This window comes from Canis aureus, chromosome 28, assembly GCF_053574225.1.
Source record: "Canis aureus isolate CA01 chromosome 28, VMU_Caureus_v.1.0, whole genome shotgun sequence".
NCBI classification, from domain to species: domain Eukaryota; kingdom Metazoa; phylum Chordata; class Mammalia; order Carnivora; family Canidae; genus Canis; species Canis aureus.
In genome coordinates, this window is record NC_135638.1 from 40,758,750 (window position 1) to 40,780,298 (window position 21,549).

Genomic DNA, 21,549 nt, shown 5'->3' on the forward strand with positions numbered 1-21,549 from the left:
TTTTTTTCTAAAATATCATTTAATGAGGTGTAAGAAAAAATAGAAAATCTGCATGAAAAGGTCAGGAAAAATGGATTTATCATAAATTGCACAAGTTGGAAAATTAAACCATGCAAAGAAAATCCTACATTTAGTGACATAAAAGAAGGGATAGGTTTATTGGAAGCAGGGGCTAAATAATACAAAGTTAAGTTTTCCATTTATAGTTTTTTGAACAAGCCCCAACCCAAATCCAAGATATACTTCATAAAATATAACACAAGCAGCCATTCCATATACAAGTAAATGCTTGCCAAATGCTTGGATTCTAACTCATATGTAAAACTGTTAACCATATAGTCATTGGGACAATTACCAAAGTGTCTTTGACTCTAAACTCCAAACCCATTATAAGGATAGTTCCTGCTACCATTAAGCACTTCTCTCTCATATGCTCAGAGCTTGCAGAACTATTATTTTTCCTTCTAATGGCCTTGTGATACAAATAAAAGGCAGAACTAGAGTCTCAAATAGATTAGTTTCAGGACATCAGTAAGTGACCTAAAGTACCAATGCTATTCCCTTAATGTTCACACACATTCCACTATACATTACATTTTAAGTTTTAGCCAACATATAAAAAGTGTGCATCTGACTAAAAAAAAAAACAAAAAACAAAAAACTTTTAATTTAAATTTCCATTTTTTTATATCTAAGGACATATAACTCAAAGGCAAAAATATTCAGAGCAGCAATTTATAAATATAAAAGAAATGGCTCATAGCTTGACTTGGGTAGTCTAAGGTTGTAGAAAGACCACTTCAGTTAGTACAAAAAAGATTGCCTGAAAGCTTCAGGCCAGCTAATATGTAGGAATATCTTGCAAGGGCAAATGGGAATGAGTCAAGCATTTTCAAAGTGATCTCCTTGGCTGTCCCAGGAACCACATCTACCTACATTTCCCTCTCTCATGTGGATCTATAGGTAAGTCATTTTTTGGTGTCCAAAAATTAAAACATAAAATTTTCTAAAAGGAAGAGTCTGTTCATTGGTTTAATTTCTTAGTGAAGAATTAATGATAATAATGTTGTAATATATTTCCACTTTATCCTTACCATTCTAACTTCATTCATGCTTAAATATCTTACTTTCATCAAAGTAACATGAGTTTGAATTATAGTACATAAAATGTGAAGATTTTCTGTAAATATGCCTCAGTAGTTGCTTAGCATTGTTAATGTTTTTACCAAGGTCTTTGACTCAATATCGGCTCTTCTGCAGCACTTAAGTCCTCAAATGTTGTTGACTCTGAAATACTTTCCCAAATTTTCTATTTCTGGGACTTTTGTGTCATTTATAACATAGTACTTATCTCACCTAATTGTAGTTGTTTGTTGATACCTTTCTTTTTCACCAGAGTATCCTTTAAGCATAAATTCCCAGTACCCAATACATCATCTGGAACACAGACATCAACAAATGTTTGTGGATGAAATAAGAGAAATTGGTGAAAAATAGCTTGCAGATCTAAAATAAATCCAATGTATCCCCATTTAATGCAAAGTGTGTTGATGGTTTTTGAGATATCCTCCAAGAAAATTTACTAATATGTTTCCTAACTTAATGATGACAGATGTCCCCCCAATAGATCAGATACTCAGAAGAAGTGAAGAGGGGCAAGTACAGTGCATATGGGCCAGGTTAGGCCTTCTGAGAGTCTGGATTTTGGAAACTGTGGATTTTAATAATAGGCACATATGCTGACAAACATTCCCAGGATTCATGATTGGTTTCCTATAATATGAGAGAGCTTGGTCTGGTTTAAAAAAAAAAAAAAAAAGAAACAGCTTTTAAATGCAACATATGTATTCACTGAATCACTGCCTCCAACCTATTGGCTTTATGTCCTTATGTAACTTACTTAACCCCTTGGTGTCTATATTTCCTAAGTGTAAAATAGGAATTGAGTCTCTGAGGTATCACAATGAAGTACAACACAGTCCTTGTAGATAATATCAGGTACCCAGTGTTATCAAATGCTTAGTGTGTACCTGCTCTTGTATTAGGAAACCCACATAAGTCATCTTCAATGGAAAAAAATTCCCTATGAAGCTGGTATTTTACAGAGAGTCTGGATAATGGAGCCGAGATAAGAAAGGCAGTAAGTTGCAACACTGAAATCAAATCCAGATTCTTCTGGCTCCAAAGACCCTACTTGTTCCACTGCACCAAGGGAATGCAGAGGCCACTGAGCTACAGTCAGCGCGGTGATTTGTAAGTTGTAGCCATGTGAAGAGAGTTGTTGAAAAGGACAATGATAATGTGCTCTGAAATTAAATATTTTAAGGGCGAATTTAGGAACTATCATTATTCAGGAATGATGCAATTATATACAACGATCTTCAAGACCATTTCTCAATTTCCTTCTAGAAATCCTGTTGGCTCCACTTCTTCCAGTTTGGACCCTCCCTGTCATGACATGCTCACTTACAACCTCCCTAAGTTCTCCTGGTGCCTGGGACCCCATTTCCTCTGGTCTGTTCTCTGTGGAGATGAAAAGCAGCTGGTCTCCATCCTCTGTACATTAACACTTCATCTTCTGAAGGCCACTGCTACTCCCTCGCACACACACACTCCTCACCCGGGCTTTTATCTTCTTGGCCTAAAAAGTCTTCCAAGCTAAACAGTCATTTCTTTCACCACTAAAATGTGGACACTCTGGCGTAATAAGGCAATTATAATTTTGAAAAGTCTAAGGCTTCCCTGGCTAAGATCCACATCCAAGAAATTGTCCCTACTTTAGATATGAGAAACATTTTGAGCAAAACTAATTTGAGAATGAGTGCTCTGTCATCTACGGAAGTAACAGTTCTCAAATAAGATGACTTTTCTGTCATTCTTGTCGAGAATCTCGTAAGAGGCAGATGAAATACAAAAGTATTCCCTTTACCTGAGATGGACACACAAGGAGGGAAAAACCTTTCATTTAATTTTTAGTAGTAAATGTAGAGAATCTACGACCATAGGAGTAAATCTCTGGCTAAAGTTAGATTCAGCCTCTCAGCCCTCCAGGAAGTAATAATTACTTTGTGGAAAGCATGCATGTAAAAAAGCAACAAGCATGGCAACTTTTCCGTTGTGGCACTTAGCCAGACCCCCAAACAATGAGAGATTAGCAGAGGAAACGGCAGCATATCCATGTCCACAAACTCCAAAGGGACTGGTGAGGTATTTATAGCAGTGAGTGGGAGAGTTGCTGTGAATATAGGACCGGCACTCATATATTTTGTGTACTAGCTCATTTAATTAAGCTCCTCTGGTTAGGATAGTCAGTCTAAGCCATTCAGCCAGTTCTTTTGGAAATTTCTAGAGAAAATTGTGAGGCCTTTTGAAGTATCACTAGGCAGTTTTTGTAGACAGTGGCCAGAGGTACAAATCAGTCATTCATCCATTTTAGCCTTTGGGATGGGGGGACTCTGGGGCTGGAAATTACTCCCTCCCAGGTAAGGAGCACTACTTCTTCTATTTCTTCTACTACATAGTTAGGAGGTAGCAATATTTAATTCTAAGGAGTGGAAAGGAAATAAATGGATTGAATAAAATAATGGCATTCCCTTACAAAGAAAATGAGTGGCAATTATATTTCCTATGATTTCCAACATGTCTGGCTACTTATCTATCTCATATAGAGAGGTTTAAAATTTTCTTGTATTATGTTAAGACTTTGCTTTAGATTTGTCAGAAAGGACAGTAAAAGTGGCTATCACCTTTAACCATATATAGTGTCACTGACCCGTGAGTTCTGAGGTCCAGTCATGGCCTCAGGCTTGTTGAGTGTCAATGTGCATAGATGATCACCTGTGGGTCCTGTCGACATCTAAATTTGGTGGGTCTGGGAGAGGTGTGAGAGTCTGCATTTCTAGCCAGCTTCTGGGTGATGTCCATGCTGCTGATCCTTATATCTCACCTCAACTAACCAAGATTTAACCCTAAGCTCCACTCCTAGCCCCTTGCCTCTCTCCCCACCCAACCGGAGTTCCTCATCTAAAGCAAGCCAAAAGATCCAGAAGGCAGCAGTCTAGCAGCAGACAGATTAATCAGCAGGTGGGGGCTGGAATATGCCTGCACTCGGAGTCTGCCGGGCTGAAGGCAGGGGCAGGGAGAGACAGGATAAGATAGATTTCCACCAAAGCCAGCTTTCTTTTCTCCTCACCTGTCTGCTCCCCACAAATCACTTGATGTGCTGATCCCTGACCTACTTAACGAGGTGACCTGGTCATGGTTTGGTTTTCCTATTTCTGCTCCAATTTTCTGAGTATGTCTCCAGTCTTGAAGACCTTCACCCTTTGGAGGAGGGCCCAGAAATGCATACTGGCTCTTTCTAGTCCACTCACACCAAGGAGTCTTTTCCCTCCTCTCTGCAGAGAAGCTTCAAAGTGCAATTTACTCCAAATTGAAAGGACTACCCATGTTGATGAGGCTGACCATGGTAGTGGTGCAGTGGGAGGGAGGGGTTCACTGCCAGGAGGCCTCTGGGCCCTCCCCTCCATTATCCCTCAGGGTGGGGGACATTCCCTTGTGAGATATGCTCCTACCTGAACTACTCATGGGCTTCTTTCAGGGATGCCTATGGCTATGTTGGGTGAGCAAGCTGCTTAGGCTTTTCCTGCAGGTTTATCTTTTTAAAATATTTAACATTTTGCCAAGTGGGAGTTATCTGCTGTATTTTTTCTTCAATTCCTTTGTTTATTTTTTCATGTCATTTTAATTTAACAATTTATTATTTATTAATATTCCTGCAAAATTATTAATAGACATTCTTAGAAGAAAATTATTTTCTCCGAATTGATGACAAGTAACTTCTCTTTCTTCCTTTCTCTCTCTCCCTCTCTTGGCTTGAGTGTATGTGTGTGCACATGTGCAGGTGTGAAACCTCTGAGGTTGCTCCTCAAGTGTGGTGCATGGCACGGGCACAGTCATCCTGGGATGACAGTGTCTCTCCTTGACTATCTTCTCTTTTCCTCATCTCTCTGTCAGTTGTCTGCTTTTGTTGGTATCACATCCATATGTTAAGCTCCACTAATTTCTGGGTGATTGTTCTATTGCTTCCCACAAAGTCCTTAGCAGTTTAAATGCAAGGCCCCTTTCCAGGGATGGTTTGTCAGACCAGTCTTTGAGGTTTGTTCTTAGCCCAGGTGGGTTCCTCATGCCTCCATTTTTCTATGGTTCTTTCTGGTAAACTAGCTGGTTAATGGCTTAGTTTATTCATGAAGCTACCAATCTCCTATTAATTGCTTACCACCAAAATCTATTGTTTTTGAGAGTGCCCTTAGGCTTGATCTTCTCAACATTCTGTTTCTAATAAAGTCATAATAGAACTTGGAAGTTCTCTGTTCTTATGTCTTGTCTGTCCCCCTGGGCAAAGTCTCTTAACCACTGCTCAGTGGTAGTGGTGGGGACAGTGATTCAATTTCTCAGTGACACTCTTGCTTTATGAGCAGAGCACGGGGTGGGGAGGGGAGGCAGCATTGTAGCCTTGTCTGCTTGGCTTGCCTCTGTCAGTGTAGAACTGCCAGCTTTGAGTGAGCTTAGTTGAGAGTGATCAGAGTCTTTCCCTCTCTTTTAAATGTTTTTATAATAGTTAAAATTATTCAGAATTCAATAAAAGGACAACAGATTATTAAACTTAATATCTTTTTATTTAAGTGCTATTGAAGGATTGCCCTATTTCTTATATAATAGTACAATTTAATGAAGTTATTTCACATTATTGACAATGTACCGATCACATTGTATGCTCTTATTTTATAAAGTGAGCTTATTTTAAAACCATGGTTATTAAAACAAAATAAGATAGATATCACTACATCCTAAGTGTACAAAATCTAAATGAAGCACAGGCTTGGATTATAATGAAGGAAATTCAACAGGAATTCACCAAAGAAATAGGTAAAAAAACAATGTAAGCTCTTTAGGGGCAGGCAATACAGTACAAAAAGCCATAAATCATCACTTTGGCATCTATTTCTAAATGTCAACATTGGACTAGTATGGACTTCCTTTTCAATGTGGCCACCTATCAAGTTCAATTAGCCTAGTCTTCCTTCATCCAATGCTTTATTTGGACATGGTAACCACCTTTCTGGATGTGTACTAAGAAATCTAGCCACACTGAGAGTAGGGTAGAGCAGTGAGGGTTGACCTAAAGGCGGTAAGCAGTGACACCATCTGTGGTATCTGCTTGGTCATGGAGCTATGTATTTCTGTCCTTCTCTCAATGTGCCTTTCCAGTGTATTCCAGGGAGCAAACTGATCATAATTATAAGTTGTATGTACCTACTCACAGATAAAGACATTTTTCTGAGTACAGACCAACAACGTACAACAAGTTCCCCACTAAGGCATTAGTGACTAATGGTTTCCTTCTCATCTGTCTACTGCAGCTAGAATAAGGATTATGCCCTTGATTTGCCTTAGCCGACTAGACTAGACACTTTTCCAGCCCTCTTGCTTTGAAGACAAAAGCAGAAATAGAGAAGCCTAGCCCATCTCTCTCTGGCAGCCAGTATTATGTGGATGGAAACAGTCTTGGTGCCGCCATAAGAGTAGAAGGGAGGCTTCAGAGGCCATCGATGAGGGAAAAGGAAAACAAAGGTGCAGGGATGGGGTTGCATCAGTGGCTCTCAGACTCCAGGATCAGCTAAAGCTTGGTTAAAACACAAATTGCTAGGTCCCACCCCCAGAGTTTCTGAATTAGAAGTTTTGTAGTGAACCTAAGACTTTGCATTTCTAACAGTTGAGGTGAGGCTGCTATAGCAGGTCTGGGGACCACACTCTGAGAAGGACAGAGTCCCAGCTGTGGGGGATTGGGGCAGAGACATGAGACTCAGCTGTCAAGGTTGATGATAAACTGTACATCACAAGTAGTGTAGAAGTTTAGAATCCCTTGTCTTTGTCACTACCATACATTGCATTGGGTCGTTTGCCAGTTCATCACTATATTAGGCACACAATTGAAAGAAGTATTGAATAAGACTTCTTAGTGAAAATAATGTAAAAGGAAAGAGACAACCCTTTTTTAAAGCTCCCAAATTCTTTATAAATTCCTTTAACAAATTAGTTTACAGCACAGGGGCTTTCAAAGAGTTTGGAAATATATGCTATAAAATACAGAGTGGTGAAAGAGGGGGTGCACGATCCCCTGCACAATGAAAAGCTATTTAATGTAATTAAAGAGAAAGAAGTTATAGCTTCCATAGCTATAATGATTTCTATATAAAGTTAAATTGGGTGAGAATCCAGGCAATTTTCTTAATATATTAGGAATTTTGAAGCTAAAATCAACAAATTTGTTTGCTGTAATAGGATTCTTACTTGCAGGATGAACACTGATCACCTACAGATTTTCCTCCATGAATGTAGCCAGACAAGCCTCTATTGGATTCTGCATTTTAAATCAAAAGATGTAAAAGGATCTTTTGTGTTACTGCTTTCCTGAGGCAATAAGAAAGCAATAAAAAGGAATTAGAAGAAAAGACGATTCTAAAATGTAACTTTTAGATTTTTACAATTTAGGAAAATCTTGACAACTGCAGGGCTGAGCTCCTGCCAGTGGGTGCTGGCCGGACCTAGGCCGGGCGTGTGCCTCTTCAGGGGATGCCAGTTCCCTCTCTGCTCCTGCCAACCATGAAACAACCCAGGTAATTTTCCATGGAGGTGTCCTGATTGATTTTAAAGGCAGCTACTCTTCTTCCCCCTACCCCAGTTTCAAATCTTAAACAAGAAGGGGCCTGCATTTTCATTTGTCCTACAAAAATTGTCATTGGGCCATTTGAAATAATGGTGGGCAATAAAAATATGCATGATGCTATTAAAAAAAACAAACTAATCAATGCAGCCACAGTCTAACAGATCATTCAGGGCTTGTTATATCAGCACAGAATGTAGTATGGCAACTATAATCAGACCAGGATTCAAGGTGCAGTCAGTGGGGAGAACTGTGCTCAGTCTCATCTTGTGCACAGTGGGGACGATTCCTGAGTCCAGTTGGAGGCAAAGGTACTGCACAAATCTATGACAAGCACATGCCACAGTGTTGCACACAATGGAGCTCATTATATTTTTTTCTTAAAGTTGAAACTGGTTTTAAGTCTACCAATCTACCAATACTAGATGAAAGACAAAAATATCTTGATTACCTAATGAAACATTATTTTACCTTTGTCTGTCAGAAAGATGCATTCTCTTCACCATCCTTCTCTCTTACTGACCCCCTGTCACTATTTAATAGAAAAATCATCTAAGATGGGTATGATCAGAGAATGAACTGTTATCGTAATAGATTAAAATATATAGATAGTATGCCCATAAGCTTCATTGTCTCACCCAGAATAATGTAAAAAGGTGAAAAAGTCAGAATGATGTTCCTCAGACTTACAAACTACTAAAATATTCAGAAAGTCCATCATAATCCAATGATTTTGGCATGATCTTCGAAAATTGCACTGTCAGGACGCTCAGCAGTTGAGCATCTGCCTTCAGCTCAGGTTCTGATCCCGGAGTCCAGGGATCAAGTCCCACAACGGCTCCTTGCAGGGAGCCTGCTTCTCCCTCTGGCTATGTCTCTGCCATTCTCTCTCTCTCTCTCTCTCTGTCTCTCACAAACAGATAAAATCTTTTAAAAAAAGAAAAAAAATTGCACTGTCTATATAATGCATTTATATACCATACACGCATATAAGTAAGCATAAATTCTAGAATAAGAAAAAAATTAAAAATCGAAGGACAGAATACTCTATCTTACAATCTATGCCCAAAGTTTGACTCCTACTGTTTTGTTCTCTATGTCTTTTATCTGGGTCTGTATCAATGATCAAGTAATTTTTAAAATTAAAATAATTTTCATTCAATTAGGCAGATTAAACTGACATGCAGAGGGAAAGTATTTTTTTAAGATTTTACTTATTTATTTGTGTATTTAGAGAACACGAACAGGAGGAGGGGCAAAAAGAGGAGAGGAAAAGATCTTAAGCAAGCTCTCCACTGAGCCCACACCCCAGGGGCCTCAATCCCATGACCCTGAACAGAAACCAAGAGCTGGTCACTCAACCAAGCCATCCAAGGGCCCTGAGAAGAAAAATATTTGAAGCAGAGTTGAAAAGGAATATTAGAAATAGGATTTTCACTGTTTTTTGTTTTGTTTTGTTTTGTTTTTTTGTAAATACAATTGTTACTGATACCCATGAATTCTTCCTGTCAAAATTCTTCCCTGTGACTGGACACAACACAAAGGCAGTAAGTTACTAGAACATATTAACCCTTTTGTTGAAAGTGAAATAAGTGCTTGGCTGCCACGTGCACTGATAGATACCTACGGGATTGCCCACAAGAATGAGAGTGTCCTTGAGTACTGAGGTGTCTGAAAAGCCAAGCCAAGAAGAGGAAGGAGTAGCAGGGCTGGCCGCAGCCTGCTGCTCTGAGACACTTGCCTTCCAGAGAATGGATTGTATGCCACCTATAGACCACAGTCCTCAGCCTCAGTCAAGCATACCCTTCAAAAGTGGCACACGGAAGGTCATATAAGGTCAAAAGGTCATTTTTAAGACCTTTTAAAATGTGATAAGCGATAGCCTTTTGCTCTTCAGAAGCATATTTTTACCACTATGTGAATTACAGCACTTAAAATTCTGAATCACTTGAAATCTCAAATTCTTAATATAGGAAATTGAAAAATATAATCTCTAAACCAAACTATTTTCTTAAAAATACTTTTTAACGTTTAAATGGAACATAGATAGCTTCTGGGTTTTTAGACTAAGTGGAAGTTGGTGTCCCATTGGTGCTGAGTATATAGTTTTTATTATGAAAGTCCTTTACTGCCTGTGTGAGTGACTCAAACACACAGATGTTGTAGCTCTCCGGAGCCAGTCTATACAGATTAGTTTCTAAGCCTAGGGTCTGCAATACTTTTGAATTAACTCAATTTAAAATGACAAGAAATTTGAAAATACTTATAAACAAACAAAAAAATTACCTGAATATTGGCAACAAGTCCACTTTAGAGGTTGACATCTGATACCCCTTGGTGTCCAACTCAGCTCTTCCCTATCAGCCCATTTAATCCAGGGAGGTACCAAACCACCAATCTTTATATCACTTACAAAAGGAAAGAGAAAAATGACTTGTATTTAATAAGGTACCAGGTTTTACTCTCCTTTCCATAACAAAAACATGAAAAATAAATAAATAAAATAATTACTGGGCTTTTAGGTTTAGATTAGCCCCTGCTCAGCATTATCAACCATAAATCCCATTAGGCAGAGAGTGGGAAGCAAACTGCAACTTGATTCAGCTAACTCATCTGTGGAGGGCATCAAAAGAAAAAAAAAATCAGTAAAACCATATTTTAACTTCTACACTGTTCTTACTGCCTTTATGTATCTAGTACTCATATGATTGTTTGGTCAAGTAATAGGTAAACACTCAGAACCCATAAAGAAGTTAAGAAATGATGTTTCTGGTGTTCTGTTTATTTGCTATTACAAATAACTTTGTCCTAATATATGTAAGGAGAACCCAGGAAACTGACTTTTCTACCACAAAAACAGCATGATCAATTCATTAGCCACATTAAATAATTTGTTCCCCAATAGGCTATTTGTGCCTCAACACACAAAGAAATGTTGGGAGAAGGGGCGCCTGGGTTGCTCAGTTGGTTAAGTGTCTGCCTTCAAATCAGGTCATAATCCCGGGGTTTTAGGATTGGTCCTGCATCAGGCTCACCGTTCAGCAAAGAGTCTGCTTTTCCCTCTGCCTCTCCTCCACACTTGTGTTCTCGCTCGTTCTGTGCTCTCTCTCTCTCTCAAATAAATAATTTATTTAAAAAGGTGGGAGAAGTTACACTGGAGGATCTTAGAAATTCAGAAATGCCTGTTTGGGGATTGTGCAGAGACTCTCAAATAATTCTGACTAAACCTCAACTTCTCTGAGTAAGAATATATGGTATGGCTGTGGCTCTAGGCTGAGTCCATGATGAATGAGAAAAAATTAATATGAAAGTATTTTTGGCCCACTGGCTCAACTCCAAAGGAAACATAATATTGTTGGATAAGCAATAACGTCTTTGCATTGCTTTCACGGAACTATCCCACCCTTCTTTTTCAAACAGGATGAAAGATGGCAGAAAAGTCACAAAGCAGAGTTTTAGCTTTCGATCTTTCTAACATAGCAAAATATAGCAAAATAAGATAATTCAAACAAAATATTTTCTTAGCACATCATACTAAAGGCAACTTCTGTGCATGTTAAGATATTTCTCAAACCCATAAGCTTTTGTTGATTCCTCAATAAATAATCTGTTTTGTTTTATATTTATATTGATTTATATACAGAAATACAAACAATTTATAGTTTCCTAAACCAACTAAATTCTTACATATACTGTGCCTACTTCCTCTAGTGCCCATTCTACTTGTATCTATCTGGCTAATTCTTACATATTCTTAGAACCTCATTCAACTGCTGCCTCCCCTAAGAAGTCTCCCCGACTTTCCCAGGCCCGTGTAGAGTTTCTTATCCATATCCCACTGCATATCATACATAATTTATGTTACAGTCGTTTGCTTATGTGCCTAGCTCCTCACTAGACTATGAATTCTAAATTTAAAGGTAAAGTCAGGGGTCATACTTTTACCCTGCAATGCCTTGCATAATCCCAAGATCTAACAAACAAACAGAACCTTTTTTATTGAATGAATGCCCCAAAGGAGGCATGATCTAATCAATTATGGGGATGACTTAACTTCTCATTGTCAACATTTAAAGGTAGTATAGAACACCTCACGGCTGAAACAATGCAAAGCACAAAAGTATATCTATGCATAATCAAATAGCCCTTCCCTATGCAGCTGTTAAGCAAAGTATCACTACATTTATGCATTTTTCAAATCCTTATGCTCTGGCCACCATTTCCATATCTCCCCAGAGAAAAGTTAAAAGCATGATTAAAACAATAATAACAATGATTCTAACAAAAACCACGTTTTTAACTTCGTGAGACTTCTTTGTCTCTGTTCTGTCTTTTGCTCTTTCATCATCTCTTTCTTTTCTCTCTCCCCTATATATCAGGGAGGAGAGCATAGTTGGGATTTTCCTACAGTGTGGTGTGTGCTTTTGATGTTTCTTATAGGTTGCCTTCCTGATTTCTTGTGGTCTTGGAAACCACCCTTCAGAGTGACTCACCCACCACTCAATGCTCTGGGTTGTTTAATATTCTTTCATACCCTTAACAGTTCTACAAATAAGGCAGTTTCCTATTATCTGTGTCTAAGTGTGATCAGTCACTAGTCAAAGAAGGAAAATTCTGATTCACCTCAGATGATCTTTACTTGTGCATAGACTTACGTCACTGTCTACATTTATGGTGTTGTGTGTGTGTGTGTCTGTGTGTGAGAGAGGGAGAGACAGGTAGACAGACAGACAGACACACACACACAGAGAAGCACCATGATTATGTACAGTCCTTTAGGCTGGCAGTCTTGATGCAGTGTTCAGTCTTTGGAAATCCCTATTTGGAACATTAGAAACATCTGGAGAAACCACATTTCCATGTTGAAATAAAGATAAGTTGTCATTTCTGCTACTCATTTTGAATTTATCCCACAGCCTTATGAGAGAATTTTGCCCAGAGCAAGTTATAGAGTATGTAACTAAAAAAGAAAAAAAAAAAAGGAAAAGGAAAAGAAAGAAAAAAAATCCCCAAAGGTTAGGAACTGATTTTATAGAATCCTACTAGGGGTTATCTTAACTATCCCTTCAGATATATTTGCTCCACCCAGAGAGTGGGCTTCTGGAAGATACTGAGCTGCAGGCAGTAAGATCCGATACAGACATGCGACACTACCAGGCCTATTTACCAGCCTTTATTGTTTTTCCCCTAAATTATTATTTAAACTTGTGCTTAATAATGTGCATGTATTTTGGTCTGGAAATTTAGGAAAATGCAATATAAATATAAGGTCCCAGGTTGGTGTTCAAGGATCATGTGTTCTATTTCATACTTGATTGCTTGTTTTCTTGGGCGTATGATTAAAAATCATTTAAAAAATCACAATTTTTAATGTGTTTCCTTTATCCAGAAATAGTGATGCAGTTTTGTAGAAGTCCATCTAACTGGAGCAAGTCCCTGGAATGCAGCTTCCCCATGTTGCAGGTGACCATTGTGATGAATTCAGTGACTTACAGCCTCTGCCCAGGACAGCCTGGTGCTCAGCTAAGTGTCCAACTAATGAACTACATGGGGAATTTATACATAAATCAAAAGAACTGCCTTCATCTTTCTTTCCTTTTCTTGAGCTCCCACAGTGATCTCCCACTAAGAGGGAGTCCTTTCATTTGCTCATGGTTCTAACGCACTTGTGGGAAAAAAATATCAGACATTTTTGGCTTTTGGATTTCATACTCAAGTTTGAATATGTGGTTTCATTCCAAAAATACCATAAGAAAGTCTTAGGAGTAGCAAAGCCAGAGGGGGAAAAAAATAGCTGACATTGAGATTCAGTCTTGAACATCCACAAATATTTCTAGAATTTTTTTTTTTTTTGTAGTCAAGGAGACCTTTCTTCAAAGAAAAGCTTAGTCATTGAAAAGCCAGATATATAAAAGAAATGAGTAAGAAAGACTCTTCTTGAAATAGGCTTGAATCCTGCCTCTGCTTCTTTTCAAAGTTCCTCCAAGGCACTCATTGAACAAGTTTGAAAATTAGTGCCTGGCTCCAGTTTCCAAACTGTGCTCCAGAAAATATGAATCTTTTTAGATGCTTCCCAAAGACTTCTCTGGTCAAAATGCTGTCACATGCTGTATACCATATCCTCCTCTTGCAGTCTCAAAGTTTACTTTAACATAAGAAAACTACAGGGAGTTCTCACACGAAAGGATTTAACACCACATGGAATCTTTAGGTCATGGACACTGCCATATATTCTAGACTGCCAGCCCATGGCGTTTCCCCTGGTTCCCTGAAAACACACTCTGTGGGGGAAGCTCCCCGGCGAGAACATTCCACCTAACGTATTTGACTACTTGCTGCAGGGAGACAGCTCTGAGTAGGGACTGGGACTGTGGAGAGGTACAAGTAATTCAGTGAGGCCCATAGGAGGAGTATAGAATATAAAGAACACAAAGACGAGATTTATGTCAATTGGAGTAAACGTCATATCCTCTGTTTCTCTCTATGTAGACCAAAAAGCCAATGGAGAGCTCTCTCCTGACATTCTTCCATTTCCTCCCAAATCCCTCAGCAACCTCTTTGAAAGCCCTAAGGCATAGCAGCAATGCTTATCAACTAAATGATGGGTATCTGTGCCTCTCTGAAAACAAAAATTCTCAAATGAATTTAAATATTTACCTATTTGTCTATTTCTAGTTCTATGATGGCTTCAAATTCCTTACAAATATGTACACTTAAGTGATTTCTGAGAAATGACACAAAGAACAAGGAGTGAAAAAAAACTCTAGAGATCTGTCATATGGTTCACACAGATCGTGCTAAATCTATGAATATAAATTTTGCAAAATGATACTTGTTATCCTGCTTGTCAAAATAGATTAACAACTGTTTTTTCTTTTCTTCTTGAAAGTTTTCATTTCCTTTTTCTTTTCTTTTTTTTGTAAAGGAATGAATGAAATGCTTTTGGTAAACAGGTAAACCAAAAAATCGTTCTGAGCCATGACCTCAGCCATCAGCTGTCCCCATATTCTCTAACATCCTGAAATTTTCCATTCGACTTGGGTGGCTGATTTCACATTTTTTTCCTGGACCTCTGTACTCTGTGGAGTTTGGGACACCACCAAAAACAAGGAGTGAGCCTGACACCTGCCTGTGTTCTTCTGGCTCCTGCCCTGTGCAGCAAAAGCTTGGGGGAGGACGAGCCTGAAGGCCACACTACTTTCCCACATGGACTGGAGAAGGATGCTGGAGAATGAGAAAATTATCTCTGGGAAATGTTTAAAGAAAATGGAATTATGTACTAAAGCTTTGCCTTAGATGCAAATGGAGAAGGTTTAAGTAATCTTTACTTTTTTCCCATTAGATTGGTGAATATTTGGATTCACTTGAGAAATATTTTCTTACCTTCTCAAAACAGATCTGAGCCAGAGATAAACATGTTACAATGCTAATTGTAAAAGCAAATAAAAAGATGTCCTTTGTGGGAGGTTTTGCCATCATAGTTTTAAACTTCAGTGTAACGGAGAATTTTCAGCACCTGTTGGATACTCACCTGATCTGGAAGGTACGACTCTAAATCTAAATTTTGTTTTGAGAAAAGTGCTCAGAAATGAATGATTACACATGCAACCATTCCAAATTATTACTTTGAAAGAAATAAAATTTGTTTTCTGAAGATGCCCACTGTTATCAGTGTTTTTCACAGGACTGTTCTTGCATACTAGCATAATTATTTTCTTTTGGGGAATTGTTAGTTACAAAACAGAACTGACTCTCCTGCCAGCAATCTATATTAACAGGACAGGAGGCAGAGGAGGTAAGCTCTGTGTGTAACCCTTCACCTTGAAAGGTGCCTCTGTTGTTAACTTACTAAGGTGGAAATCATGCTGATCCACCCGGGACAGTTGGTACTATGACCATTTTTATATTAGGAGAAGCAAAACTCAACTTCAGGCTAAATCTATCATCATTATCACCTTATTCCTTCTTCTTACCTACATTCTAATTTTGAGAAAAAATTTCAGTAATTTCCTGATATTTTCGACCAGCATAATTTCCAGCAGGCAGTAGAAGTTTGGAGGTTGGTGTCTATTTCATTTACCACCTTTAACATGAGTTCTCTATGAAGTGCTAGTAATAAGCAACTGCACAGAACCATACTGAAGTGCTTCAGCAGCCTGTTTTCACATGTTATGTTGCTACACAGAGTCACATGTGACATGGATTAAATCATAACCCCCCAAAGCAATAATACTGTCCAAGCTCAATATAATGTAACAACTGAATTTCTGTCTCTGCAAATCATTAAGAAGAAAGTTGTGCTATACTTCCATTTTCTATAAAAACAGACCACCATACTCATCCTGACATTTTTACCCTAAATTTAGCATATTATTCACCAAATCAGAAAAATCCAACTAATTGCTTCTTCTTTTCTTTAAAATGTATATTCTTTCAAAATAAATACTACAAACATTAATATTTAGTAATGATTTCCTTTGTACATAGAAACCAAATCATAATGACCTGCCCTTGTACCTTACATTTTTCACTTAATTTTGAATTATGCATCTTAATGAACAAGTAGCTTAAAATCTCTCCATGAAAAAAAAAAAAAAGAAAAGAAAAGAAAAAAGTGGTCAGATTATAAAAAGTCAATATTTGCAAACATTAAATAAATCTTTACACAATACCTCTTTGCAAAGGAATTTCTCTGGTAATAATATCCAAGTCTCCAGAGATTTCCCTGGCCTTAATTCCACAATCTAGTTTGGATCTGTACTGTACATTAAGCTGGCTTTGTTTTCTTCTCAAATTGATGACTAAAAACTATCAGAAAAGCAAGTTTCCTCTTCCATAATGCTTTACATTCGGTAGGGTAGAAATCAAGGAGTAGTGGCACTTTTGGCATCTCCAAGATTACTGGGACCTTTGCCACCACATGTCACCTGCAGAGCTTTAGGATACAGGAGCTCTTGGCCTGCATGGGTGTGCTGGGTGATCGCAGGATCTCGGTTACCACTCTCTTTGGAGCTACCACATTGGTGATCAACCCTGTAGGAGGAGAAGACTCTGCAGAAGAAATTTAACAAACTCAAAGTGTTTGGCTGGCTCTGAAGAAGCAAAGTAGTAGCAGCAGAGCCAACCCAGGTGGTTTCAACACTTGCTGTCAGAGCAGCCTGTGGTGGACCTGACCACGGCATCAGAGCAGGCAAAGCAGCTGGTAAAATCAAGAGCTGTCAGTGCCCTCAAGGCTGAGACCAAGAACTCAGGCTTCAGAAGCTCTCAAACCCAAGCGGGGAAGTTAGAGGACCCTGAGAGAGGCCAGTCTCCACTTTCCAGACATTCCAAAGGAGCATAATCTGCCCATGATGATCTGCATAAGTCGTCCACATGCCCCTAGAGGAAATATTTGCATGAGAGTTTTGTGTCTTCCGATGATGGGCTTTGAGAACTGAGGCCAGATAGGGAAGAGGCAGTGGACCCCTCAGAATTTTGGTGTTCTGAAAAACGTGGTGGTTCCTGTTCCTGAGCTTCCCCTCCCAGAAGCTACAGCTGCAACCACAGTCATGAGCAGAATGAAGACAAAGATAGGGACCATGATCAAGAACCAGAAGGCCCTTTCCACAGGTTATATTCTTTCCATGAATGCAGGGCCCCTCAGAATGGGAATACACTCTAGATGTATGAAGATGACATGATGCCCACCATCTTCCGTTGGGGCATTCTCTCCCTTTGGAAACATCATCAATCTCTCCATGGACCCACCCAGAAACTGTGCCTTAGTGACCTACAAAAAGATGAAATCAGAAGATCAGGCCATTGCTGAGCTCAATGGGACCCAGGTAGAGTTGATACAGCTCAAAGCCAGCAAGGGCTGTTTGCCGGCTGAATAATATTTCATTGTGTGTATATATATATATATATATATATATATATATATATATAACTTATATTATATATTATAACATATATATATATATATATATATATATATATATATATATATATTCCACAACTTCTCTACCCAAGTGTCCATCAATGGGCACTTGTTTCCTTGTCTGGTCTATTGTAAATGCTGCAGAGACCATATCTAAATATCTAAAAGATATTTTTTGTTGTTTTCTTTGGATATATTCCCCAAAGTGAAATTGCTGGATCATATGGGGTTCTATTTTAATTTTGAGAGTTCTCCAAAGTGTTTTCCATAGTTGAACTAATTTACATTCCCACTGTTAGAATGACCATCATCAGAGAGACAAGAGATAACACATGCTGTCATGGATGTTAACTTCCAAGGTCTTCTGACTGAGGCGTGACTGACCAGCATGTGCCACTGTGACCAGCGAGTGGAACCAATGAAATTACCCATCCTGTGACCAGTGGCTGTCATCTCCCACTGTGAAGCCCCCAGAAGGCCCTGAAGGAGGCTCCACTTACAATGACTGTATTGTTTTCCAGGCATTTCTTTCACTTCCGCTAGGAAGGCTACCCATGGATGGAATGGGCCCCACTGCTGATTCTATGGACACCATTTTACATCTAATTACCCTGATGTTCTAAATGAGGATCTTTTTAAAGTCTTCAGAAACAAACAACCTTAAAAACGTTTAGGAATGTTGTGTTCAAACTAGGGTTTTTGTCCCAACAAAAGATGGTAGGACCTGGCTTCAGCACTACGTCAGTGATGGGTGAGCTCTCATGCTGAGCCCCAAAGCTTGGAAACAGGAAAGGCCTAACTGTATACATGATATGCTAATCTGTTTGCATAAAGTAAGTTGCTTATTCTTCAGCCCTACATTTTGCACTACCAAATATAGCCATATGCTTAATTTAGAAGTGATATATTAACCTGCCTCAAAGGGAAAAGATCTCTGACCAATTTCCTGCTCTCTCCTTCCAGCCCCATACAGTGATGGTCACTCCACTTAGAGCCAGTGGAAGCTTTCCTGTTTCTGAGCTCACAAGCCAGATGCCTGTATTCGTGTGTGCTTACCACACACTGACTCATAGCACTTTAACTGCAGGGGCTGTAGCTGGGAAGCAGGCCACATCAACAACCCAGCACCATCAGGACATTCAACACAGGTGAATGCCAATTTATTCAACCACAAATTATAAGTCTAATAATCAAATTTGACCCTACCTGACCCCAGATGCACAACTCCAGATTTATGTGGCTGAAAGCAATCTCTACAAACCCTCAAAACTCTTCAAATTGACTTTGCATGAACACTGTACGTGGTCTTATACCTGGGTACTTTTTATGGTGAACAAACAGTGTTCAGTGCATCCCCATAATGGACTCACCTAAGAACAAAGTCATAGGAGAACAAATAATAGTAGTCAGAATGAGGCAGAATGCTCATTTATTCACTAGAGTAAGCAACTAGATTGTTTCTAGCAGGATGTGTATATGTGGTATATGTGCATGTGTGAGACTGTATGTTTTAAGCCAAGTATTGATAAGCTGTGTCATCCTATGCAGTTACAGACTATAAAGTAAGTCATAAGCAAAATGTGTTTTTAGTACCATGTTTTCCATTTATTTTCTCACTTCTTCATCTATTCAACAGATATGGGTGAGTGTTATATCACAATAAAGAAATAATAATGTGTTAATTTTCAAACATAGTTCAATGCATCTTAATAAAATAACTTTATTTACTCTCATGAAAATCCCCAGAGCTAGAGCTGTTTTATTTCCATTATATAGATAGGGACACTGAACACTAAGTCACTTGCCATGCCATGGAGCTAGGACAGCCAGAAACAGCAGAGTTAGATGTCAGGCTGTCTCTCCATGTGGCTGGCTGGCCAGCCAGAGCTTGGGAGAAACACAGAAATCAGGTCAGACCTTCCTCCCCACCTGCTGTTGTGAGCCCCAAGGAGAGATAGCATCTCCTAACCCAGAGTCTCCTTTTAACCTCCTTTCCTCAGGGTTAGACTGTAAACCAGGCCATATGTTTTTGGAAAAACATATAGAATATTATAATTTTGTAGGTAAATACTGACTATATTTATTTCTCTTAAATGAAATACCAAGAGTAAAGCTTTTGGTGCCCCATGACAGGCAGAAGAGAGTGGGGCTCTTGGTGGCCACAGCAGCATCTGGCTGAGTGTGAGATCTACCAAAAGTGAGTGCATCCCCACAGGAAGACCTGGGACATGCTGCTGTAAGCCTTCTGGAAATAGCCAGTCACCTGGGAGAAGGCCAGGTGATTGGCTGTAGCCTAAGCTCCCACACGCAAACCTGCCCTCCTCTGAGTTGTGCAGCTGTAGTTGTGCCTGAACAGAGAACACCAGAACCTGCACCCTAAGACTTGTCTGAATCGCCAGACCAGGACCACACAGAAAGAGGGGTAACCATCAGAGGCTGCTAGACAAGATCCTTCCATTCTGGTGAAAGCTTCCTAATGATCACTACACAGAAGTCAATCCTGACTTGAATCCTACCACCAAACACTTAAACTCTTCCACAGCTCCAGATTGCTTAGGGGGAAATGCAGGGTACCTTCCCCCTGCAACACAGATGCTAAGCACTCCTCTATCTAGTACCTCTTTCCTAGCTTACTGAGCTAACCTCCATGCCTCAGGTCATCCCATCTCCTCCTACCTGGCCTTTCCCTACCACATAAGCCCTGATTTACCTCCACAACTCAGCTCAGGCAGCCCCTCCTGGAAATCACTCTTGACTCTCCCCCTGGCCTCCAGACCTAGACAGATCCCTTCCATTCCTTCCTGTTGCTATGTTCTATCCTCTGAATAAGGGTGTATTTGACAAGAAGGTCCAAATCAAGACTGAAATAAAGTTTAATTACCTGTGATTATGAATTATTGATCTAGTAGTCTAGTGTTTTACAAAATGGGCTTTTTTGGTCCCTAGGAGATGTAAGTTCTAGAACACTGTAATGCATTTCACTCTTAATTATAATCTAAAAATATATTTTATCAGTTTTAAAGACTTCTGCCACAGTGAAATTTTGACTTGAAAGATATATTCATATGATAAAAATCTAGTTTCTTAAGTAAATTACTCTCAAATTAGTTTTTAAAATAATTAGGTTCTTGGCCCCTGGAGAATCTGCAAACCATGGGTTACTTACATTTTTCCTTTAAAAGGAAAAACTTGGGTATTATCCAAGTTTTGAAAACTATTGGAACACTAAGTGTGACCTTAACTATGTAAAATATATCCACAGGAAAAATCTGAAAAGAAACATAATAAATAACTAACACTGGATATTTCCAAAGGGAGACAGGAGTAATTTGTTATTTTCATGGTATTAAATGTATGTGATTTACTTTTATCTTAAGGAGAATAAAAAAAACTTTAAAAATATATCAACAATATGTTGATACCATTAGAAATGACAATTTAGCAATCGCATTACCAAGCAAAAATCTAAAAAGATTTTTTATTAATATGAAAAAAGTTAAGATATGGATATTTTTGGAGGTTTCTAAAGTTTTGTGATTCAAATTTCACATAAATGGATATAGGTTTAAAATTATTCATAATGGAGAATTTTTAAAGGATATATGTTAGATTATTTTTTTAAAATAATGAAAACACAGCCTCTAGCACTTCATAGTATGTACTACATCATAGTTAGAGGATGACACTCCTGATGTCTGGGATACACTTCATAATAACTCTGGCAGGGGAGGAGGGAAATGCAAGTAAGTAGGGACATACAGGAAATAAAATGGGCAGTGTATTGAGAATTGCTGACGCTATGTGCTAGGTAAATCAGGTTCATTTTACTATTCTTTTTACTTTTCGTTTGAGTTTAAAATTTCCATAATAAACATTTAAAAAATAATACAAAACCAAGCAAAAT

General features: G+C 38.7%; 1 long non-coding RNA gene and 1 pseudogene across 1 annotated transcript in view; one reads left to right on the forward strand and one right to left on the reverse strand.

Annotated features, from left to right (window-relative positions):
- Nucleotides 1-21,549, reverse strand: part of LOC144300671 (uncharacterized) — a 36,981-nt gene that overhangs the window by 4,076 nt on the left and 11,356 nt on the right. Inside the window, exon 2 of the long non-coding RNA XR_013367455.1 lies at nt 10,013-10,134. This is a non-coding gene — a long non-coding RNA (uncharacterized LOC144300671). The remainder of the gene's footprint in view (nt 1-10,012; nt 10,135-21,549) is intronic.
- Nucleotides 15,177-17,601, forward strand: LOC144300132 (negative elongation factor E pseudogene; annotated as a pseudogene).